This window comes from Macaca mulatta, chromosome 3 (genome assembly GCF_049350105.2).
Source record: "Macaca mulatta isolate MMU2019108-1 chromosome 3, T2T-MMU8v2.0, whole genome shotgun sequence".
In the NCBI taxonomy this organism is placed as follows: domain Eukaryota; kingdom Metazoa; phylum Chordata; class Mammalia; order Primates; family Cercopithecidae; genus Macaca; species Macaca mulatta.
The window spans coordinates 51987588-52012360 of record NC_133408.1 but is presented as its reverse complement, the minus strand read 5'-3'; the positions used below and the strand labels follow the sequence as shown (position 1 = coordinate 52012360).

Sequence of the window (24773 nt, the reverse complement as noted above, 5' to 3'; positions counted from 1 at the left end):
ATCCAAGCAAAGAAGGCAGAGACCAGAGGCAGAGGCCTCTCGGTTCCCCTCTCTGGGCTCAGTCCCAGTGCTTTCTGTGTGGCCCCTGCTGGGTGTTGACGGCAGACAGCAGGGCTGCAGGACCCAAAGGAGCCTGTAAACCTGCTGCCTCCTACCTGCAGACAAGGAGTTTCTAAACCCAGTGGGGTAGGGAAGGCCCAGGCAGGAGGACCGCGGGGCTGGCGCCACAAAGGGCACCAGGCCTGGGGTGTCTTCTGCTGCCATGGGTGCCCCTGCCGACTGTAAGCTCTTTGAGGGCAGAAACCAGGTCTGCCTGCCACTGTCACACCCCAGGGCCTCAATCAGTGCCCGATGTACATGAGGCCCAAGGTGTGTGGTCCCAGCCACAGACAGGCCTTGCAGTAGGTCATGATGTATGATCATTGGCCAATGACAGAGAACAGGAGATGTCAGAGTGCATCACACTTCACTAGGCCAGAGGTGTCCAGCCTCAGGGACAGAAACGTCCCGAGAAATGAGAGACACATCAGAGCTCAGCTCTGGCCTCGGTTCTGGCTCTCCTCTGCTTTTTGAATGCGGATAAATATTGATTTAAACAACTGGCCGGTAGGCGTTTGGCCAAAATGTATGTTGAGTTTGCTGCTAAATGTTTAGAAAAGACATTCTTCTTCTGGGTTCCAATTTTATAGAACTTTGAAATCCGCTGTATTAAGGGATGCAGAGGCGGTGACAGGCCATGGATGAGACGCAGGCCATGGATGAGACCCACTGATGAACCAAGAGGTGGCCAGTGGCCACGACGGGGGATGTTCCATGGCAGGAAGCCTGCAGGAGGGTCTTGCATGTGACCGGACTTCGTAAAAGATCCAGCTGAGAGGTCTGCTGGCTGGGGGCTGGAAGGTGACCCCCTCCCCCCAGCCACCCCCTGCCAGCCGGTCCCTTGAACCATTCCCACAAAGGCCTTAGGGCTGCCAGCCTCCCAGCTGCTGAGGCCCAAATCGAATCAGGGCAAAGCAGGAGGCACCAGACAGCCATCCAGCCCTGGCCTCCCGGCTGCCCCAGACAGCGGCCGGCTCCTTCCAGTAAAGGGTCTAATCCATTTAGGAAGAAACCAGGGACTCCAGGAGGGAGGGACAGAGAGAGGGAAGAAGGGCTGGGCTGTGGGCCATCCCCGGTTCCTTGTCCCAGTCATCCAGGCTTGTAGGACCTTCTGTCCCGAGCCACAGCCTGGTGGGCGGACTTGGGGAGCATGGAGAGAGACGCCTACTCCCTGCAAATGCCCAGGGCCTCAGATGGAGGTAGAGGCAGGTTCCACGTGCCTGGAGCAAGAATGCAGCGGGGGAAGAGGAGACCCAGGCCCAGGTGTGCTAGGACCACCTCGGGTGAGTCCTGAAACCTTGAGATTTTTCATTTGTCAAGTGGGAATGGTTCTAAACAGAAAATGAAGGCAGAGGCCGGGTACAGTGGCTCACGCTTATAGTCCCGGCACTATGGGAGGCCGAGGCGGGAGGACTGCTTGAGACAAGGAGCTCGAGGCTGTACTGAGCTATGACGGCAACACTGCACTCCAGCCTGGGTGACAGAGCAAGACCCTGTCTTTTAAATCAAAAATAAAAATTCTGATAGCATGGCTGGGCACAGTGGCTCACGGCTGTAATCCTAGCACCTTGAGAGGGTGAAGTGGGCAGATCACTTGAGCTCAGGAGTTTGAGACCAGCCTGGACAACATGATGAAACCCCAACACTACTAAAAATACAAAAATTAGCTGGACGTGGTAGCATGCGTGCCTGTAATCCCAGTTACTTGGGAGGCTGAGGCAGGAGAATCGCTGGAACCCAGGAGGCAGAGGTTGCAGTGAGCCGAGATGGCGCCATTGCACTCCAGCCTGGGCAACACAGCAACACTCCATTGAAAAAAAAAAAGTAAAAATTCTGATGGCAGCATTGGCCCGCACGAGCTACTGTCCTTCCTCTAGCATCACTCTGTTTTAGAGACGAGAAAGGCACTTGCCCCAGGCCTCAGCCAGTGCACGGGGGGAAGAAGGTTGTCTGTCTCCAACTTTGCTGGTGTCCTTGCTGTCACCATGTGGCAGGAAGACCACGCTTCCCACATTCACAGGGACTCAGGGAACAGACCAGCTGCTCACATGCAGAGCTGACACACAGCCAACCGGGCCCAATTCGACATTCCTGGGTTTAGCACAGAAAGTTCCATCTCCTGGGAAACCCCTCAGTCCCGGGCCACCTAGGATGGTTGGTCACCCTGCAACGCAGGGAGCAATGGGAACAGGAGCCCAGATGCCTCTCTCAGCAGCCAAAAACACAGACACTCGCGAGGAAGAGAAATGTCCCACATGTCCATCCTTTGAGTTCAAAAAGTCAACTTCCCTTAATAAAGTGAGAGGCTTGTCTGTTCACTGCAGCACTATTCACAATAGCAAAGACATAGATTGAACCCAGGTGCCCATCAACGGTAGAATGGATAAAGAAAATGTGCTACATGCACACCATGGAATATTATGCAGCCATAAAAAAGAACCAAATCATGTCCTTTGCGGCAACATGGAAGTAGCTGGAGGTCATTATCCTATGCAAATTAACATAGAAACAGAAAACCAAATATCAAATGTTCTCACTTAAAAGGGGAGCTAAACATTGGGTACTTATGGACATAAAGATGGGAATGACAGACACCAAGGCCTCCAAAAGCAGGGAGAGAGGGGAAAAGGAGAGGTTGAAAAACTACTTATTGGGTGCTATGCTCACTACCTGGGTGATGAGATCAATTGTACCCCGAATCTCAGCATCATGCAATATCCCTTTGTAACAAACCTGCACATGTACCCCCAGAATCTAAAATAAAGTTAAAATTATTATTGTTTTTGAGACAGAGTCTCACTGTCACCCAGATTGGAGTGCAGTGGTGAGATCTCAGCTCACTGCAGCCTCCGCCTCCCATGTCCAAGCGATTCTCCTGCCTCAGCCTCCTAAGTAGCTGGGATTATAGGTGCCCGCCACCATGCCCAGCTAATGTTTCTATTTTTAGTAGAGATGGGGTTTCCCTATGTTGGCCAGGCTGGTCTCGAACTCCTGACATCAAGTGATCCACCCACCTCGGCCTCCCAAAGTGCTGGGAATACAGCCCGGCCTAAAAGTTGAAATTTTTAAAGTAATAATGATAATGTGACGGCTGGGTGCGGTGGCTCAAGCCTGTAATCCCAGCACTTTGGGAGGCTGAGATGGGTGGATCACAAAGTCAGAAGATCAAGACCATCCTTGCTAACACGGTGAAACCCCGTCTCTACTAAAAAATACAAAAAACTAGCAGGGCGAGGTGGCGGGCGCCTGTAGTCCCAGCTACTCGGGAGGCTGAGGCAGAAGAATGGCGTAAACCCGGGAGGCGGAGCTTGCAGTGAGCTGAGATCCAGCCACTGCACCCCAGCCTGGGTGACAGAGCGAGACTCCGTCTCAAAAAAAAAAAAAAAAAAATGTGAGAGACTTGAAGCCCCCAAAAGGCAGAGCTGGGATGGGTGGAGGGAAGTCCGCTGGGAAGACCCCAGGTTACATATGCATACCCACACTCACATGGATACACACTAGTGCACACAATACACACATGCACTCATACACACGCATGCACACACATGCACGCAAACTCACATGCATGTCCACACACACATACTTGCATGCACACTCACATACTCATGCACACACACATGCTAGTCCAAGTCCTCCTGGGGTCAGTTCTAGCACAGTCTGAATGCAGTGAAAACCTTCATGGAGAAGGTGGCTGGCCCTAGCCCCACTCGTGCTGGGACGCACAGATGGGCAGGGCATGACCTCACCCTCAAGAGGCTCACTGTCCCATCAGGAGTCACACCACTGAGGAAGCTGAGGCCATCTTCCCTCCAGAGCCCCACACTCCAGCCTGCAGGCCCCTGGGTGGGCCTTGCACTCTCACTCAGGCCTTTGCACCTGCTGTGCCCTTTTTAAGAAATGCCGTTCCCCGCTGCTGGCTCCCTCTTAGCTGTAGTGGGCTCGTCAACACCTTCCGCTGTGCCCCTCGGTTGTGCTCCCTCAGCCCCTCCTTCCCTCCCCCTCCAGGGTGTGGAGGCGTCAGAGCCCCCATGCATCAGCTCCTGGAGAACAGGGCTGACTGCTTTCATCTGTGTGTGCCCAGGACCTGCTACACTTAACAAGGCCTGGAAAGGCCTCCGAAGAGAGGAGCCACTGGTGCAGGTTTGGAAGAATCAGGAGACATGGAGAAGGTGGGTGGCGAGGGATGGGGCAGTCCAGACAGAGGGGACAGCTCGGGCAAAGGCACTAAGGCACGAGTGAGCCTAATGGGGTGCGGCGTCTGTGGTGGGGCTGGCAGGCAGTGGAGCAGAACGCCAAAGTACTGTTGGCACAGATTGCGGTCAGATTCTGGGGCTGTCCTGGGGGAAATGCTCTGAGACTGTCCTAGCCTCAGCCAGGAGCCTGGGCCTGGGCTCTGGAGGGCCCTTCCCACTCTTCCCGAAGAGGACATGCCCACCTGGAGCCTACACCCACTCTCCCACCCCAGGCACCTGGGTACTCAGACCCCTGGAATCCAGCTGGCAGATGCACCCTACTTCTGGGGCCCCAGGGCCCTCTTCTCTGGTCCCTCCTCCTGCAGTGGTTTTACATCTGACAATACATTCTTAGGCCAGGTGCGGTGGCTCATGCCTGTAATCCAGCACTTTGGGAGGCTGAGGCAGGTGGACTGCTTGAGGTCAGGAGTTCGAGACCAAACTGGGCAACATGGTGAGACTCCTATCTCTATATAAAAAAATTTTTAAAGTTAGATAGGCATGGTGGTGCATACCTGTAGTCCCAGCTACTGGGGAGGCTGAGGCAAGAGGACCACTTGAGCCCAGGAAGTGGAGGCTACAGTGAGATGTGATCACACCACTGCACTCCAGCCTGAGTGACAGAGCAAGACCCTGTCTCTAAAAAATAAACGTTATTTTTGTTTGTTTGTTTGTTTCTTTAATAGAAATGGGAGTTTCCCTATGTTGCCCAGGCTGGTCTCGAACTCCCGGGCTCAAGGGATCTTCCCACCTCAGCTTCCCAAAGTGAAAAAAAAAAAAAAATCAGTTCTTTAATACTTCTCCCAACAAGTGGTGTCATCTAATTCTCTTCTTTTGAACATGATTTGAATAAGGACCCACTTTGAACGAACAGAATGTGTGGGCAGCTCCAACACGTGACCTCTGCAGTCAGGTACCCAAAGGTGCTAGACTTCCCCCAGCCGCTCACTCACTCTCAGACCCTTGCCCCTGGACTCTGAGCCAACACGTGGGAAGCCTGGGTATCGTGATGCCACTGTGCTGGAGGGGCCAAGGGGCATCAGGGAAGTCCGAGGGGCCCCGGCTGTTCCTCGGCTCAGGCCCCGAGCCAGCAAGTGAAACATCTTCAAAATGACCTCAAGCCCTGCTAACTTTTTATTTAGAGATGGGATCTCACTCTGTTGCCCAGGCTGGAGTACAGTGGTGCGATCATAGCTCACTGCAGCCTCCAAATCTTGCCGGCAACCTTTTGATTGTAATTGTAGGAGAGATTGAGTGAGACCCATCTGGCTGAGCTCAGACAACTCTCAAACTGTGAAGAGTAAAAGAAGAAATGACTGTTGACACTGCTAATGTTGGGCTATTGGTTTATGCAGTCCAAGATCAATAACGGATACACCCTGAGGGCACACCAAGCTGACGCTGCTGTACCCCCCAAGGTGGGGCGGCTGTTTGGGAAAGTGGACACGGCTTGAGCTCAGGAGTTCAAGACCAGCCTGGGTAATATGGCAAGACCCCACCTCTACAAAAAATAAAAAAAAATTAGCTGGGTGTGGTGGCACATGCCTGTAGTCCCAGCTGCTCCAGAGGCTGAGATGGGAGGATCCCCTGAGCCCACGAGGTCAAGGCTGCAGTGAGCCAAGATCACGCCACTGCACTCCAGCCTAGATATATGGCTTAGGGAGTCCACATAAATGAGAATAAGGTCCCTTCATAGGGGACAGAGCCGAGGTGGGTCAGCTGGGATCTTCCATTTGTCTCCTTCACCTGGCCAGCATCTATCACAGGAGAACCTGTCTACTAGAATGGCTGTTGGAGTTTGCCCTTAGAGACCCGAGATAGGGTCAAAAAATGACCCCCAAAAGACAGCCATGTCCTAATCCCGGAACCTGTAAGTGTTACCTTATATGGCAAAATCACTTTGCGGATGTGATTAAGGATCTTGAGATAAGGGATTATTCTGGCTTAGCCGGGTAGGCTCTAAATACCATCACATGCATCCTTATAAGAAGAGGTCATGGCCAGGCGTGGTGGCTCATACTTGTAAGCCCGGCACTTTGGGAGGCCGAAGTGGGAGGATCGCTTGAGCCCAGGAGTTTGAGACTGGCCTGGGAAACATAGTGAGACTCCATCTCTACAAAAAATAAAAAAAAATTAGCTGGGTGTGGTGGCGCATGCCTGTAGTCCCAATTACTCGGGAGGCTGAGATGGGAGGATCACCTGAGCCCAGGAGGTCAAGGATGCTGTGAGCTGAGATCACATCACTGCCCTCCAGCCTGAGCAACAGTGAGATCCCTATCTCAAAAAAACAAAAGAGAAGAAGAGGTCATGCCAGGCACAGTGACTCATTCCTGTAATCCCAGTGCTTTGGGAGGCCAAGGCAGGAGGATCACTTCGGGTCAGGAGGATCACTTGAGGCTAAGAGTTTGAGACTAGCCTGGGCAACACAGCAAGACCCCAGCTCTACAAAAATTTTTTGAAAATAGGGTAGAGGAAGACTGGACATCCATATAGAAGAGAAGTCCAAGTGAAGACAAAGTAGAGAGAGATTGGAAGATGCTGGCCTTAAAGACTGGAGTGATGTGGCCATAAGCCCAGGAGTGCTGGCAGCCTCCAGGAGCGAGAAGAGGCCAGGAACAGATTCCCCCCGAGAGCCTCTGGAGGGAGCATGGCATTGTCGGCACCTTGATTTTGGCCCAGTGGTAATGATTTTGGACCTTTGGCCTCCAGAACTGTGAGAATAGAAATTTTTGTTGTTCTCATAAAAACATGGGCAAAGGACATGAACAGACACTTTTCAAAAGGAGATGTACATGTAGCCAACAATCTCATGAAAAAAGACTCAACATCACTGATCATGAGTGAAATGCAAATCACAACCACAATGAGATACCATCTCACGCCAGTCAGAATGGCTATTATTAAAGTCAAAAAATAATAGATGCTGGGCCAGGCGTGGTGGCTCACACCTATAATCCCAGCACTTTTGGGAGGCCAAGGCGGGCGGATCACAAGGTCAGGAGATCAAGACCATCCTGGCTAACATGGTGAAACCCAGACTCTACTAAAAATACAAAAAATTAGCCGGGCGTGGTGGCAGGCACCTGTAGTCCCAGCTACTCGGGAGGCTGAGGCAGGAGAATGGCGTGAACCCGGGAGGCGGAGCTTGCAGTGAGCCAAGATCGCGCCACTGCACTCCAGCCCGGGCGACAGAGTGAGACTCTGTCCCAAAAAAATAAAATAAAATAAAACAAAAATAAAAAAAATTAGCCGGGCATGGTGGTGCATGCCTGCAATCCCAGCTACTTGGGAGGCTGAGACAGGAGAATTACTTGAACCCAGGAAGTGGAGGTTGCAGTGAGCTGAGATCACACCACTGCACTACAGTCTGGACGACAGAGTAAGACTCCGTCTCAAAACAAAAACAAACAACAACAACAACAAAAACAGATGCTGGTGAGGTTGTGGAGAACAAAGAACACTTATACACTGTTGGGATTGTAAATTAGTTCAGCCATTGTGGAAGACAGTGTGGTGATTCCTCAAAAACCTAAAGATAGAAATACTGTAAGACCCGGCACCCTTACTGAGTATATACCCAAAGGAATAGAAATTATTCTACAATAAAGACACATGCACACGTATGTTTATTGCAGCACTATTCACAATAGCAAAACATGGAACCAATCTAAATGTCCATTGATGATACACTGGATAAAGAAAATGTGGTATATATACACCATGGTATACTACACAGCCACAAAAAAGAATGAGATCATGTTCTTTGCCGGGACACGGATGGAGCTGGAGGCCATTATACTTAGCAAACTAACACAAGAACAGAAAACCAAATACTACTGCATGTTCTCACTTATAAGTGGGAGCTGAACAATGAGAAGACATGGACACAGAGAGAGGGCAACACACACCCGGGCCTTTCAGAAGATGGAGGGTGGGAGGAGGGAGAGGATCAGAAGAAATAACTATTGGGTACTGGGCTTAATACCTGGGTGAAAAAAGAATCTGTCCAACAAACCCTCATGACACAAGTTTACCTATGTCACGAACCTGCCCTTGTACCCAAGAACCTAAAAGTAAAAAAAAAAAAAAAAAAGAAAGAAAGAATTTCTTTTTCCTCCCTGTGTCGCCCAGGCTGGAGTGCAGTGGTGGGATCTCAGCTCACTGCAACCTCCACCTCCAGAGTTCAAACGATTCTCCTGTCTCAGCCTCCTGAGTAGCTGGGATTACAGGTGCCCACCACCACGCCCGTCTAATTTTTGTATTTTTAGTAGAGATAGGGTTTCACCATGTTGGCCAGAATGGTCTTGAACTCCTGACCTCGTGATCTGCCCACCTTAGCCTTTCAAAGTGCTGGAATTACAGGCATGAGCCATTGCGCCTGGCCTGAAATTTCTGTTTTTTCAAGGCACCAAGTCTGTGGCTCGTGTTACAGCAGCTTCAGGAAATTAACACCGGCTCCTTCACTGGCTGTACCCCACCTCACAAAGACAGTCCACACCCTCAGCACCTTGGACACTCAGTCCTCAGCTCAGACCTCTGCAAAGCTCAGGCCTGGGTTTGCTGGAGAGCTCTCCAATCTCTTCCCCCTTGGAAGCGCCACTAGAAAGAGCCGGATTTTTCTGGACACCAGGGAAGCGCCTCTGTGATTCAAGTCTCACTGCCCTGTGGACCAGCTGGGGCGTTGGAACTGATGGAGAAAAAAAAAATACACCCAACCACGTAAAAGGCAAAGGCAGGCACACACCCCACCCAAACACGGCCCCCGCACCATCCGCTGCCATATGCTTGTTTCTTGAAAAAGAAGCTTAAGAGAACAAACAAAAAAGAAATTTCTCCCCTTCTGGAAAGGGGGGGGTATCCTTTCTCCCTAGCAGCCTCAGCCTCCCACTGAATACTCCCTCTCCAGTCCCAAAGGCTCCCCAGTGGGGATAGAGTGGCCTGGGGGTCCTGGATTCCTGCCCCTCCCCACTGTCACTGTAGCTGGGGAGAACATTGCCAGTCACAGCCCTGGCCTTCCATTCGTATCTGCTCAGGCCAGGCTCTGGGCTGGGCAGCGGGAGGGGGTCTTATACCCAGCCGCGGTGCAGTCGAAGGGCAGTCTGGGGTCATGGTTAAGACACCTGGGGTCTCACTGGGCGCGGTGGCTCATGCCTGTAATCCCAGTGCTTTGGGAGGCTGAGGCAGGAGGATCAAGCCCAGGAGTTCAAGATCAGCCTGGGCAACACAGTGAGACCCCCATCTCTACCAAAAACCAAAAAAGTAAGCCAGGTGTGGTGGTGCATGCCTGTTGTCTCAGCTACTCGGGATGCTGAGGCAGGAGGATCGCTTGAGCCCAGGAGGTCAAGGCTGCAATGAGCTATGACTGCAGTCCAACCTAGGGTACACAGCTAGACCCTGTCAAAAAAAAAAAAATCTGAGTTCCAGTCCTGGATCTGACCCCAAAGGCTGTCCTCCAAGTCCTCTGCCCCATTCCCTGCTAACAGAATCCCCCCGTTGTGTCCTGGTATCTAAAGACGGGACAATCTTTGTTGGGTTGCCCCAGCAACCGGTGCTTGGGGCAGCTGGGCCCTCCCAATCCCTGGAGATAATGTGGTGATTCTCCAAGGTTGAGAGCAAGGCGCTCCTTTTCCCCTAGCTGGGACAGGTGTAAGGAAAGGCCAGAACTCAATTCTGGCCACTGAGACATGAGGGACTTCTAGGAGAGCTGTCCTTGCCCTTAGAAAGGAACTGAAACCAGGCTGCGCATGGTTGCTCACACCTGTAATCCCAGCACTTTGGGAGGCCAAGGTGGGCAGATCACCTGAGGTCAGGAGTTTGAGACCAGCCTGGCCAACATGGCGAAACCCCGTCTCTATTAAAAATACAAAAATTAGCCAGGTGTGGTGGTGTGCACCTGTAATCCCAGCTAGTCGGGAGGCTGAGGCAGGAGAATTGCTTGAACACAGGAAGTGGAGGTTGCAGGGAGCCGAGATCACACCACTGCACTCCAGCCTGGGCAACAGAGCGAGACTTCATCTCAAAAAAAAAAGCGGCGGGGGGGGGGGACTGAAACCAGAGATGTCCTCCTTCTCCTGCATGTGATACCCCTGACCACGACAGCCAACTAGACACATGAAAAGAATCAGCCTGGGAGGTGAGGGTATCTGAGGACCACAGCGTGAACTCATGGAAGAACTTGGTCCTGTATGACCCCCAGATCTGCCATCTCTAAGCTTTGGGTGAGACAGTAAAAGTCCTTTTTTTTTTTTTTTGGAGATAGAGTCTTGCTCTGTTGCCCAGGCTGGAGTGCAATGGCACGGTCTTGGCTCACTGCCACCTCCACCTCCTGGGTTCAAGTGATTCTCCTGCCTCAGCCTCCTGAGTAGCTGGGATTACAGGCTCCCACCACCACACCCGGCTAATTTTTGTATTTTGAGTAGAGACGGGGTTTTGTTATGTTGGCCAGGCTGGTCTCGAACGCCTGACCTCAGGTGATCCGCCTCCTCGGCCTCCCAAAGTGCTGGGATTACAGGCATGAGCCACCGCACCCAGGCAAAAGTCCGTATTTCTTAAGGCACTCTTAGTAAAGGTTTCTTTCCTTCTTCTTCTTTCTCCCCGCCCCCCGCCCAAGGACTACAGCTTCTTTTCTTCTCTCTCTCTTTTTTTTTCTGTCACCCAGGCTGGAGTACAGTGATGCAATCATAGCTAACTGCAGCCTCGATCTTGATCGCTCCCGGACTCAAGCAATCCTCCAGCCTCAGCCTCCCAAGTAGCTGAGACTACAGGCGCCTGCCACCATACCTGGCTCACTTAAAAAATCTTGTTAGAGACAGGGTCTCACTATGTTGCCCAGGCTGGTTTTGAACTCCTGGTCTCAAGCAATCCTTTTGCCTTGGCCTCCCAAAGTGCTGGGATTATAGGTGTGAGCCACCGTGCCCAGCCAGAGGTTTCCTTTCATTTGCAGCTAAAAGCATCCTACTTAAGTCAGTCTTTACCAGTTGTAAAGTCACCCGTTTGTTTTTGACTCCAGGTCTATTTTATAATTCCCTTTTCAACTGCAGCTAAAGAGCCTACATCCAATTTTGATACCCAGAGCAAGATTCTAGGATTCTGAGCGTGCTACAATTCCTTATTCTGAGACAGGGTCTTGCTCTGTCTCTAGGCTGTAGTGCAGTGGTATGATCATAGCTCGCTGTGGCTTCCAACTCCTGGGCTCAAGCCATCCTCCTGCCTCAGCCTCCTGAGTAGCTGGGACCAGAGCATGCGTCACCACACCCAGTTAAGTTTTTATTTTTACTTTTTAGAGATAGGGTCTCACATGTTGCCCAGGCTGATCTCGAACTCCTGGCCTCAAGCGATCTTCTCACCTTGGGCTCCCAAAGTGCTGGATTACAGGTGTGAGCCATTGCACCTGGCTAAATTTTATTTTTTATGCTGAGGGCTCCATCTCTAGTCCCACCACTCTCTTACTGTGATGTTTGAGGAGGCACAATATTCCGAAAAAAATGGAAGTGATGGAAACAAAATGGAAAACTTGAAAAGATTAAAATATAAATAATTCTTTAAAAAAGTCCTCGATATTTCTGAAGCATCTTTGTTAGTTTAAAATATAAAAATGCATTATGTATAAGTTGTTTTGTTCAACACTGCCACAGATTTGCTATATCAAATTCAAAACTACAGTTTATTCAGAAGTCACCAATTTTAGATTTAATCACATTTTAAATGTTTAACATCTTTGCTACCAATGGAATTACAGTTTTTTGGGCTTTAAATAAGCTAGGCTTTCTTGTGTATTTTTAAAAATTGTTTAAGTAATGTGGATAATTTATCCTTCTCTGGCCTTAAAAAAAAATTCCTAGAGATTGCAAAAACAGTCTACGGCCTCCCCACCCTGAAAGCGCCTGATCTCATCTGATCTCAGAAGCTAAGCAGAGTCAGGTCTGGTTAATTCTTACATAGGAGACCGCAAAAAAAAAAAAAAAAAAAAAAAAAAAAGAGACTGCATACACTTTGGGTGACTTAGTATTTCTTACAATATCAAGAACTGGAAAGCTTTCATATTCAGAAAGGGAATACAGACAAAGAGAAAAGTCATCTCAGCCAGGTGCAGTGGCTGACACCTGTAATCCCAGCACTTTGGGAGGCCAAGGCGGGCAGATAACCTGAGGTCCGGAGTTCAAGACCAGCCTGGTCAACATGGCAAAACCTCATCTCTACTAAAAATACAAAAATTAGCCCAGCATGGCATTGGGTGCCTGTAATCCTAGCTACTCGGGAGGCTGAGGCAGGGAGAGTCTTGTAAACCCGGGAGGTGGAGGTTGCAGCGAGCCAAGATCGCGCCACTGCATTCCCGCCTGGGTGACAGAGCCAGACTCTATCTCAAAAAAAAAAAGAAAAAAAAGTTATCTTGTAACTCTCTCATCTACATCACTGAGTCTAACTTTCGATAACTTTTGTCTAATGCATCTCATTTCTTTGTTTTTAGAGACAGGGTCTTGCTATGTTGTCCAGGCTGGTTTCGAACTCCTGGGCTCAAGGGATCTTCCCCACACCACCCTCAGTCTCCTGAGTAGCTGGGACTACAGGTGCACACAACCACGCCTGGCTGATTTTTTTCTTTTTCTTTTTCTTTTTTTTTTTTTTTTGGAGAGACATGGTCTCGCTATGTTGCTCAGGCTGGTCCTGAACTCCGAGGCTCGAGTAATCCTCTTGCCTCACCTTCCTGAGTAGCTGGGACTACAGATGTGAGCCACCATGCCCAGCTGAACGTGCTGGGATTGTGAGGCAGACAGATGCTGTGTGGCTGGTACCTCAATCCCCATATAACCAACTTTTCCCCTGCTCTCCTCTTCTGTGGAGGCCACAACACAAAATCCTCCCGTTCCTATACTCTCCCACAGCCAGAGATGACCACAAGACACAATCTGACCAGTGAGGCATTCCCAAACAAAAGAGCAGAGTTTCCCCGGAAGCAGGTAATGGGGGCCCAATCCCTTACACCCTGTGCCCTGCCTGGTGGTTCACATTCCCTGTAGGCCAGGATGCCCAAAGCCCTCAGCCAGAGGAGAGAGATAAATGGTGTGGGCCCCTCTGATGTGCCCGAGCAGCTGCCTGCGGCTAGACCACCCACCCACGCCTCCTGTTACATGAGATACCCCTCCCTCCTCAGCCTCTGTTTCTCAGGTTACTTGCAACAAACACATTCCTAACAGAAATAGAATCCACGGCGGCACAGGCGGATCACTTGAGGTCAGGAGTTCGAGACCAGCCTGGCCAACATGGTGAAACCACATCTCTACTAAAAATACAAAAATTAGCTGGGCGTGGTGTTGGGCACCTATAATCCTAGCTACTCAGGAGGCTGAGGCAGGAGAACTGCTTGACCCTGGGAGGTGGAAGTTGCAGTGAGCCAAGATCATGCCACTGCACTCTAGCCTGGGCGACAGGGCAAGATTCCATCTCCAAAAAAGAAAGAAAGAAACTGATTCCATGGGATGTATTTTCTTTTCTTTCTTCTTCTTTTTCTTTTTTTTTTTTTTTTAAAGACAGGGTCTCACTCTGTCACCCAGGTTGGACTACATGAGTGCGCCACCACATCCGGCTGATTTTTAAAAAAAATTTTTAGTAGAGACGGAGTCTTGCTATGTCGCCCAGGCTGGTCTCAAACTCCTGCTCTCAAGTGATCCACCAGCCTCGGCCTCTCAAAGTGTTGGGATTATAGGTGTGAGCCACTGCTCTCAGCTGCATCTATTTTTAAAGGCCCCAGTCTCCAAGACTCCTCTGATGAATTCCACTGTCCATCAATCCTGGCCATTGTGGAAAGTGTGTCCAAGCTTCCAATCCAGGTTTCTCCCGCAGCAGCCCCACTGCTGCCTCCCTTGGGGGCATCTGTAGTTAGAGGATGCCTTGATGCACATCCCTCTGCCATGGTCCCACTCACAAGCGTCTTTCCTGCACCCTAAGCCACCCAGCTCTGGGCCCTTGGTCAGAGGTGTCCGGAGGCGGCATGCCTCCCACCCACGCATCTGAGGCCAGAAGAACTCTCCGTGGGATTCTGGAAGGACGGACTCAAGCACTGGATAAGGGGTTGAAAGAGGCGATTTATCAGATCCACTCCAGATGTAAGATCCCTCATTACAGCAATGTTGTTAATAAAACGGTAACAGTCTCAAAGACACATCTGTACAGCATGTTCAGAGGATCAGTATTCACTATAGCCAAAAGGCAGAAACTGCCCAAGCGTCCGATGATGAATAGATAAACAAAACACAATCTATCCATATAATGGAATATTACTGAGCCTCAAAAAGGAAAGACAGGCTGGGCGCGGTGGCTCACGACTGTAATCCTAACATTTGGGAGGCTGAGGCAGGCGGATCAACTGAGGTCAGGAGTTTGAGACCAGCCTGGCCAGCATGGTGAAATCTCGTCTCTACTAAAAATACAAAAATGAGCCGGGCGTGGCGGCAAGTGCCTGTAATCACAGCTACTCGGGAGGCTGAGGCAGGAGAGCTGCTTGAACCCGGAGGGGTGCAGGTTGTAGTGAGCCAAGATCGCACCACTCCGCTCCAGCCTGGGTGGGTGAAAGAGTGAAACTCCATCTCTAAATAAATAAATAAATAAATAAATTGAAGGATGGCTGGGTGTGGTGGCTCATGCCTGTAATCTCAGTACTTTGGGAGGCTGAGAGGCAGGAGGATCACTTGAGCCTGGGAGGTGGAGGTTGCAGTGAGCTGAGGTCACACTACTGTACTCCAGCCTGGGTGACAGAGTGAGACCCTGTCTCAACTTAAAAATAAAAAAAAGACCACCATGTGAGGCCTGGTGAGGCATATACCATCTCTCCAAATCCTTGACTCCACGGCTTTGGTTCCCGAAGACCCAAGCCCAGGTTCATTGCCATTACGCTGGTAGAGAGTTTAGGGACACAGGCTTTCAGCCAACACAAGGGAACATTCCTAATTGGAAGAACTGTCCCAGAATGGAAGAACGAGCTGTTGTGTGGGCACTGGGTCTCCATCCCTGGGGGCTGTTCAGTGGAAGGTGCCCACTTATCAAGGCCTCTCAGAGGGTCTTTGCACCCGGGAGACCCTGGCTCTATCTACACAGCTCCTTCTTGACACCAGAAAACCTGGCCTGGGGGTAATTCAGGCAGAGCAAAAGTGAGACAGTGCATTTTTGCTCCACTTAGAAATGAGCCAAGTTGGTAAATAAGTTTTTTTTTTTTTTTTTTTTTTAAGAGACAGAGTCTTGCTCTGCCACCCAGGCTGGAATGCAATGGCGTGATTATGGCTCACTGCACCCTCAGACTCCTGGACTCAAGCCATCTGCCGGCTTCAGCCTCCCGAGTAGCTCCCTGCTAATTTTTTAAAAAATGTTTTGTAGAGATGGAGTCTCGCTCTGTCACCCAGGCTGGAATGCAGTGGCGCGATCACGGCTCACTGCAGCCTCAAATTCCTGGACTCCAGCCATCCGCCTGCCTCAGCCTCCCAAGTAGCCAGGGCTACAGGTGCATGCCGCCACGCCTGGCTTTTAAAAATTTTTTTGTAGAGACAGTCTTGCTCTGCCACTCAGCCTGGAGTGCAGTGGTGCAATCAGCTCATTGCAGCCTCAAATTCCTGGGCTCAAGCGATCCTCTCCCTCAGCCTCGCAAGTAGCTGGGACTGCAGACACATGCCACCATGCCCAGCTAATTAAAAAATATTTATTTTTTTTTGTAGAGATGGGGCCTTGCTATGTTGGCCAGGCTGGGTCAAATTCTTAGGCTCAAGCAATCCTGCCTCAGTATCCCAAAGTGCTGGGATTACAGGAAGGAGCCACTGTGACCAGCCTAAATAAGATCTTAAGAGCAAACTTCAAACACTTTGGAAAACAACCACTTAGCAGTGCGAAGTATATGCTTAACATCACAGCACTGAGCTAGATGGTCCCCTCATCTAACCACCTGCATGTTCATCTAGGGAAACCAAGGCCCAGAGGGGTCACACTGAACCCCAGATCTCTGCACACCCAACTCAAGTTCACACCATAACACAACATGCTCTCCTGTGGGCTTAACAGCTATGCTGACTGCAAATTCTTTCCTATATACCACACAACATCCTTTAGGGAAATAAACTTTATTTCTTTGACTATGGGCAGTAATTCAGAAGTGTCCAAATTTCAGCACAAGACCTGATCTGTTTCCACGGCACATGTTTCCACTGACTCCTCCCGGGTGCCCCATCTATTGGAAAAGGCATCAGACGTACAAGCAAACCACACAGACACGCAACACCACGGCAGAATCTCGCAAGGATGATGAAAGAATCTGAGGTCACACTGCAGAATTCCATTTATGTAAGGTTCAAAAGGAGGCCAAATTCTGAAGCCAGGAGACGGAATGGCGGTTATTGTGGTGGGGTCAGGGAGAGTCGTACTAACTGGAAGGGGGTGAGAGGAGCTTGTCAATGCTGTTTCTTGATCTGGGTGCTGGTTACCTGGGTAGTTTAGTGTGTGAACAGTTCCCTTACAACAAATAACTGTTCTCAACGAAAAGTGTGCATAAGGCCAGAAACAGTGGCTCACATCCGTAATCCCAGCACTTTGGGCAACTGAGGGAGGAGAATCACTTGAGCCCAGGAGTTTGAGACCAACCCGGACAACATAGAGAGACTCTGACTCTACAAAAAATTTAAAATTTAGCCATGTGTGGTGGCGCATGCCTGTCGTCCCAGCTACTCGGGAGGCTAAGACAGGACGATCGCTTGATCTCAGGAGGCTGAGGCTGCAGCAGGCCGAGATTGCATCACTGCACTCCAGCCTGGGACACAGAAGACTCGTGTCAAAAATAAAACTAAAACTAAAAATAAAAAGTTTTAGAAGACATCAGGTATTGGGACACCCAGTTAGATGACAGAAAAACAAACAAACAAACAGCAAAACTGTCCCTTTTTTAATCCTGCCCTGCAAGTACGGACGGTACAGTTCCGCCTAGAGGCAGGGTTCCACCTCCAGCCTCCTCGGGCCCCCTCACCCCATCCTGTCACCAGGGCAGGGGCTGCAAGAGCCAGCTGGGAATGTCACTGGAGACAAGACCCCACACCTGTGGCCAAGCTCTTCCCAGCCCAGCAGCCCAGCAGCCGTGAGTTTCACACTAAATACCAGCCCACCCCACAGAAGGACCCTGGGTGCACACTGTCCTCCCAGCGAAGCGATTTGGTGACACTGTGAAGTGTTTCAGGAAGTTTAATTTTAACTCTGTTCCCACCCTTCGCTCCAGGACTTATAATTCTATAAATTAATCCTGAGTTAATTATCCCAAATGCAAAGATTTACATGCAAAGATGTTTCCCCAAAGCTTTCACTTGGTACATCCACGGATACACACACCCACATATAAACAAGGAGAAGGTCCTGGCAACCTGATGCCCACCAGAGGCTGATTCCAACACCGGACAGGACGACCTCAGGGGCACACACAGTGCAGCCCGGGATGCCAACTCCAGACCATGCATCTCAGGGCGGGATCTGTGCCTGACTCTGCTTCCCTCTACTTTTCTGTATTTTCTAAGTCACTTAAGGTAAGTATTACTTTTACCATTTGGAAAGAAACAACAGAAACCTCATCCTTTAAAAGCAAAACCAGGCTGGGCGTGGTGGCTCACTCCTGTAATCCCAACACTCTGGGAGCCAGAGAGGCGGGAGGATTGCCTGAGGCCAGGAGTTTGAGACCAGCCTGGGTAACATCGCAAGACCCCATCTCTACCAAAAAATTTAAAATATGAGCCGGGCGTGGTGGCACGCGCCTGTCGTCACAGCTACTTGGAAGGCTGAGGTGGGAGGATGGCTTGAGCCCAGGAGTTCAAGAATGCAGTGAGCTGGGATTGCGCCACTGCACTCCGGCCTGGGCAACAGAGCAAGACCTCATTTCTACAATAATTTTTCTTTTAAATAGAAAAAATCGAAAAAAACAAAAAGCAAAACCAAACATCCAACACCGCTGCTCCACCCCAGGACAGGAAAGTCGGCCCCGGGCCCGGGCAAAAGGGCAGTTCCAGGCTTCATGCTGCCTTCCAAGGGGAAGTGAGGGAGCTGCCCGCCTCTTCCCTGGAGGGGTGGGGGAAGTCGATCTGAGGCCTGGCCCTGCGAAGCCCCATCTGCCCTTCATCTAGGCTTCTGGAAGGTAGGGCATCCTTCCTCCAAGTGGAGGACGGGATTTAGGAAAACGGGCTGTCTCCTCTCAGCTCGGGCTGTGCATCAGGTACTAGAAGCACTCAGAGAGCCCCCAAACTCAGGTTTCTCCATTTCTCTCCTGTCCCCCGGGGCCAGCATGGAGGGACCTCCCCCAACCCCGGCCGCCGCCGCTGGCACTATGCAGGGTCCAGGCCGCCCCATGCCTGCTCTACCAGGAGGGGAGGCCAGGATCTGCCGGGCAGACGGCTCCGCGGTTCAGGTTTCCACCCTTGTTATTTAAAGCCTGGGCCTGGCTCCTGGCAGGCGGGCAGGGGCGGCCGCCTGCCTGCGTGACCAGGATGAGAAATCGCAGTCCTGACGCGGGCCTGCGTGCCTATGGCAACTGGCGTCGTGGCCTTGGAGACTAATCTCCGGGCTGTCAGCCGGCAGGGACTCTCCAGCAGGGCCACTGCTCCCTGCAAAGGCCCTTGGCTGGGGGATCGGACAAGGCTCTGTTCCAGTGGAGGAGGGGGCGCCTGCCCCTGCACTGGGGCCCCTGGCCAGGCTCACAGATCCACATGTTCCCACAGCCACAGCCTCTGTCACACACATACACATGGGGACAATCACACGGGTGGGGACACAGGCACCGATACTCTCTCAGACCGTGTCCCACACAGCGCAGGGGCCAACAGCAGGTGCTTCTGCCCTTGAAGGATTCCCAGGCTGGCAGGGAAAATGACTGAAAAACAGAATACTGGGCAGGGGGGATAAAAAAGATTAAAACACAGTGCAAGGATTTGAGCTGAGTGATGGTTACATGAGTACACAAGTGAGGGAAAAATTCATCACGCGGGATGCTTAAGATTCATGTACTTGGGCTGGGCGCAATGGCTCACGCCTGTAATCCCAGCACTTTGGGAGGCCGAGGCAGGCAGATCACTTGAGGTCAGGAGTTTGAGACCAGCCTGGCCAACATGGCAAAACCCTGTCTCTACTAAAAATACAAAAATTAGCCGGGCGTGGTGGCGGGCGCCTCTAAGCCACTCAGGAGGCTGAGACAGGAGAATTGTTTGAACCCAGGAGGGGGGCGTTGCTGTAAGCCAAGATCACACCACTCCAGCCTGGATGACAGAGCAGGACTCTGTCTAAATAAAAAAAAAGATTCATGTACTCATGTACTTTACTGGAAGTAAATTATGCTTCAGTGAAGATAAAAATAAGTGGTATGGAAGAAGCCCAGGATGGCGGGTGAGGCAGTCAGGGTGGGGCTTCCTGGAGGAGGTGACACCTGAGCTGCCGGGAGCCTCCCAGGGGAGTTGCGTTTGCAGGTGAGGAGGGGAGACGGGCACTGTGCCCGGGCCCTGCTCTTCTACAAGGGAGACGCCTTCCCTGCCCCGCCGCAGCACCCACCTCCCCTAGAAATAAATGCTGAATAAATAAAGACCTGTTTGAAGGAGTGCCAAATTACTGGCTGCCCAGGAAACTCAACCGCCAGCCTGGGCCGCCCACGTGTCCTGGTCAGGCCTCAGCGGGGCCAGAGGCTGTGGGACTGGGTGGGTGGGTGGGGAACGAACCCAGCTCCGCATGGCTGGTGTGTGCAGGGCAGGGCAGGAAGTGGTGGGCAGAGACCAGCGTGGCCATTGGGGTGAGGCCAAGGACCTCGGAAGGTCAGCCTCGCTGCAGGGCGTAGGGCGGGGGTTAGACGCGGGCAGTGTGGGGGATCCCAGGAAGATACGGTGGAGGAACTGTCGGGTCATGCTCGGAGCCGGGAAGCCAGGAGTTGCCAAGCCTCTGTGACAGCCCAGGCCAGAGACAGCCAGGCCTGAAGCAGACACAGCAGCAGGGGATGGAGGACAGGCTTTGGGACCAGGAGCCGGTGAGGCGGGGGTCCCAAGGGAGGTACCTGGAATGACCACCAGGTTTCTAATCCCAGGAGTTTGAGACCAGCCTGGGCAACATAGTGAGACCCCATCTCTACAATTTTTTTTTTTTTTTTTAGCCTAGTGTGGTAGCATGTGCCTGTAGTCCCAGCTACTCCAGAGGCTGGGGTGGGAGAGTTGCTTAGGCCCAGGAGGCAGAGGTTGCAATGAGCCATGATCACATCATGGCACTCCAGCCTGGACAATAGAGCAAGATCCTAGCTCAAAAGAAAAAAAAAATGGTGGGGCTGGTGGCTCACGCCTGTAATTCCAGCACTTTGGGAGGCTGAGGCAGGTGGATCACTTGAGCCCAGGAGTTTGAGACCAGCCTGGCCAACATGGTGAAACCCCATCTCTACTAAAAACAAAAGTTAGCTGGGTGTGGTGACACACGCCTGTAATCCCAGCTCCTCAGGAGGACGAGGTGGGAGGATCGCTTGAGCCCCAGAGTTCTAGGCTACAGCGAGCTATGATCGCACCACTGCACTCCAGCCTGGGTAACAGAGCAAGACCCTGTCTCTAAACGCACAAACACACACAACGTTCAAACTTTCCTGGCCCCACTGAGAAAAAGGGTGACGGTATTTCTACTGCTCTCGCCTCTGTGAGAGCCCCACGTGAGAATGCGTGAACAGGGCCTGGCGCCGGGCCTGGGGATACTAAGTGCTGGCTCACTTAACAGCAGTGATGATGGGGATGATTGCTCATGCTGACATCACCCGCTGAGCTGCTGTCCACCCCTGACATCAGGTCCCGTGTTGCTCACAGTACATCTCTGTCCCTCCACGCATTGGGGGGTGAGGGGGTGCTGGGTGGGAAATGCAGGCTTGGCACCCAGCTGGGGGCATTTGGTGCCCCCAGTTCTGGCCGAGCCCCGGCCGCTTATCTGAGCTCATGTGCATGGTGCAGAAGTATTTATTTGTTCTCAGGCAGGCATCTGAAAAGCGTGGGGGCTGGGTGTCAGGAGATGGTGGGAGGAAACCAGCTCTGGGGCGGTGCCAACCCCTGGGGCCAGGCAGCGCAGGGGGGCCCTGGGATCCTGCCTCCCAAGAACCCTTCCCTCGCCAGACATAAACATCAGAACAACACGGATGAGGAACATCAGGCCTTTTCTTGTCGGGGAAAGGCTGGACGGAAAAAAGCCCATTACTCGTGGGTGATCTAATCCTGGGGTGCTGGCTTACGGGGCCCCCAGCCCTGCCCACCTGGGCCAGCTCACTCCCCGACCTCTACCCACCCATGGCCCTGCAACCACTGAGCCAACAGGGGTGAGGAGAGGTGTTCCAGGGCAGGTTACGCCCTGCAGTGCGCTGGGGAACAGCCCACCTGCTATGTAAAACCTGAGCACTGGCACTGTCCCTCCCTGGGCCTCAGTTTCTCCATTTGTCAATGGAGACCCTGGGCTAGAAGTTGTCCGAAGGCCTTGCCATCCTTAGCCCCAGATGGAAGGATCACCATGCCCCCTCCCTCCCCTGGCATCTGGCCTCCCCACCTGCCCAGACCTACTCCAAAGCATTCATTATAGTCACCCCATTCCAGTCACCCGGCTCGGCCCTGCCCTGCCCCGCCCTGCCCCAAATGCCCTCTGGCCCTCCCCACGCCTTTTTTTTTTTTTTTTAGAGACAGAGTCTCACTCTGTCACCCAGGCTGGAGTGCAGTGGTGCAATCTCGGCTCACTGCAACCTCTGTCTCCCAGGTTCAAATGATTCTCCTGGTTCAGCCTCTTGAGTAGTTGGGATTACAGGTGCACACCAGCACGCCTGGCTAATTTTTGTATTTTTAGTAGAGATGGGGTTTCACCATGTTGGCCAGGCTGGTCTCAAATTCCTGGCCTCAAGTGATCCTCCCGCCTCAGCCTCCCAAAGTGCTGGGATTACAGGCATGAGCCACCACGCCCAGCCCCAGTCTTGCTTTAAACACTTGGATGCCACATCTTCCAGAGCCTTTTCATCTTCCAGTCCCCATTCCAGAGGCTTCCCTTTTCCCAGTCTTGGGCCTACCCACACCCCAGCCCTTGTTTCCGTCTTTTAGATGCTGTGGGACGCTGACTAAGTGCTCATTTTCACCACACCTGTTAGGACCCAGACCCTGAACGGGGGTGAATCAGGCCCACTCCTTGCCCCGGAGCTCCTGGATGAGGAAAGAGAAGCTGAAGCTTATAAACAGTGACCAGTGATCATCAGTTCCTCATCTGGGGAGTGACCAGGCGTGGGCACATCCAGGATGGATAGATGGCTGGCTGGCATCGGCCCAGCAGCACTGCCCGAAGGCTGGGTGGCCATTCAGCGGGGGAGACTGGGGCTAGGGTCAGCCCGGGCAAAGGTGGGAGGCAGGAGAGTATGGTGGGGCACCAGTGAAATCTGGGAGGCTCAGAGGCAGGCAGATCACTTAAGGTCAGAGTTTGAGATCAGCCTGGCCAACACAGTGAGACCCCATCTCTACTGAAAAGATAAAAATTAGCTGGGCGTGGTAGCGTGCACCTGTAATCCCAGCTACTTGGGAGGCTGAGGCAGGAGAATTGCTGGAACCCGGAAGGCAGAGGTTGCAGTGAGCTGAGATCGCGCCACTGCACTCCAGCCTGGGCAGCAGAGTGAGGGAGACTCTGTCTCAAAAAAAAAAAAAAGTGGGGGGGAGGTTGAGAAGGCTTCCAAGCGGGCATGGAAGAGGCAGACATCCACCAGGAACTTGGGCTTGTCAGGCCAGGCTGGGCTGAGCCGTGATTTAGTAATAAAAATAACAACTGGCTGTCATCAGCCCCTTTTCTGGGGCCTGGGCGCGATCCACCAAGCACCACCAGCCCACACCTACGCCATCCCATTTTATAGACAGGAGTCCAGAGCATCGGGATTAGGTGACTTGTAAGTATCTACACCATCCAACTGCAAAATAGCCACGCCCCCATCCCTCACCACCACCAGGCATTGGAGAGGAGGCTGTTTCCTACAGGTGTCTATCCGTTATCGGGTATCTGGACCACAGCTGCCACCTCCATGCATCTCGGCAGATGCTCATCAGTGGGCGCCGCTAGCCCATTCATTCATTCCACAAACACCAAAGCAGCCACTGCGGGCCCACTGTGTACTCCAGGCCAGGAGTGTCACCACACAGGCAGGAACGGGCCGCACAGTCCATCAGACGGGTGGCTCATGTTAACGGCCCGGTCCCTGAGGAATGGCGCCCCTCGTTTTGTAGCTGGGTGTGCGCATGCGCACATATCTGGCCCTTTCTCGGAGCACCTTCTTTACTTCCGCCTCTGCCCTACCTGTCAGAAAAGCCTGGCCACCTCCATCCAACCTGGGCTTGCCTGAGCCTCTGACCAAGTGATGCAGTTTCATGAAGCGGCCCCTCTCCTTCCAAAACCCAGGGACAGAGCAACTTGGAGGAGTCCAGCCCGGGCCACACCCTCCCATTCCTAGGGTACAGCAACAGATGGCAGGGCAGTCCCACACCAAAACCCTGTAGTCTCAGGAACGCATACGGGGCCAGGCCCCAGGACATCTGGGTCTAGTGGTGGCTTGGCCTCGAGTAGCCGTGTGATGCTGGAGAACTTGCTTCCCCTCTCTGAGCCCCAGTCCCCTCCAATAAAGACATAATAACAATAAGATAATAATAATAAAGACATAATAACACCCTGTCCCTTCCTCACAAAGTAGAGGTGGGAGGTGCGAGTCAGGCTCGATGGACAGGGGTTGACGATCGATCTTTCTTTCTTTCTTTCTTTCTTTCTTTCTTTCTTCCTTTCTTTCTCTTCTCTTCTTTTCTTTATTTCTTTTTTTCTCTCTCTCTCTCTCTCCCCTCTCTCTCTCTTTCTTCCTTTCTGAGACAGGGTTTCTTGCTCTGTCACCCAGGCTATGATCACAATGGCATGATCATAGCTCACTACAGCCTCCAACTCCTGGGTTCAAGCGATCCTCCTGCCTCAGCCTCCCAAGTAGCTGGGACTAAAGGTGTGTGCCATCACGTCCAGCTACTTATTTTATTTTTTGTAGAGATGGAGTCTTGCTATGTTGCCCTGGTCTCAAACTCTTGGCCTCAAGTTATCTTCCCAACTCCTTCCTGAGTATCTGGGACTACAGTTACACACCACCATACCTGGCTAATTTAATTTTTTTTTTTTTTTTTAAAGATGGAGTCTTGCTATGTTGCCCAGGCTGGTCTCAAACTCGTGGACTCAAGCAGTCTTCCTGCCTCAACCTCCCAAAGTGTTGGGATTACAGGCCCGAGCCACTGCTCCCGGACAGATCCCTTTCCCTCAAAACCGCACCCGGGCCTCAGGGCTAGCTGGGCCTGGGATGACATTTCCGAGAAACCACAGTTGCACTGCAGCCATCAACGGCAGGAGCTGTGCTGCTGAATGGCATCTTACAACCCCCCTCAGCAACCC

The 24773-nt window shown here is 52.0% G+C and overlaps 2 protein-coding genes across 34 annotated transcripts in view; both read right to left on the bottom strand.

Moving 5' to 3' along the window:
• The window catches only part of CLIP2 (CAP-Gly domain containing linker protein 2), a 227999-nt gene that overhangs the window by 20851 nt on the left and 182375 nt on the right, over positions 1-24773 (bottom strand). The window lies entirely within an intron of this gene.
• The window catches only part of GTF2IRD1 (GTF2I repeat domain containing 1), a 186194-nt gene that overhangs the window by 140382 nt on the left and 21039 nt on the right, over positions 1-24773 (bottom strand).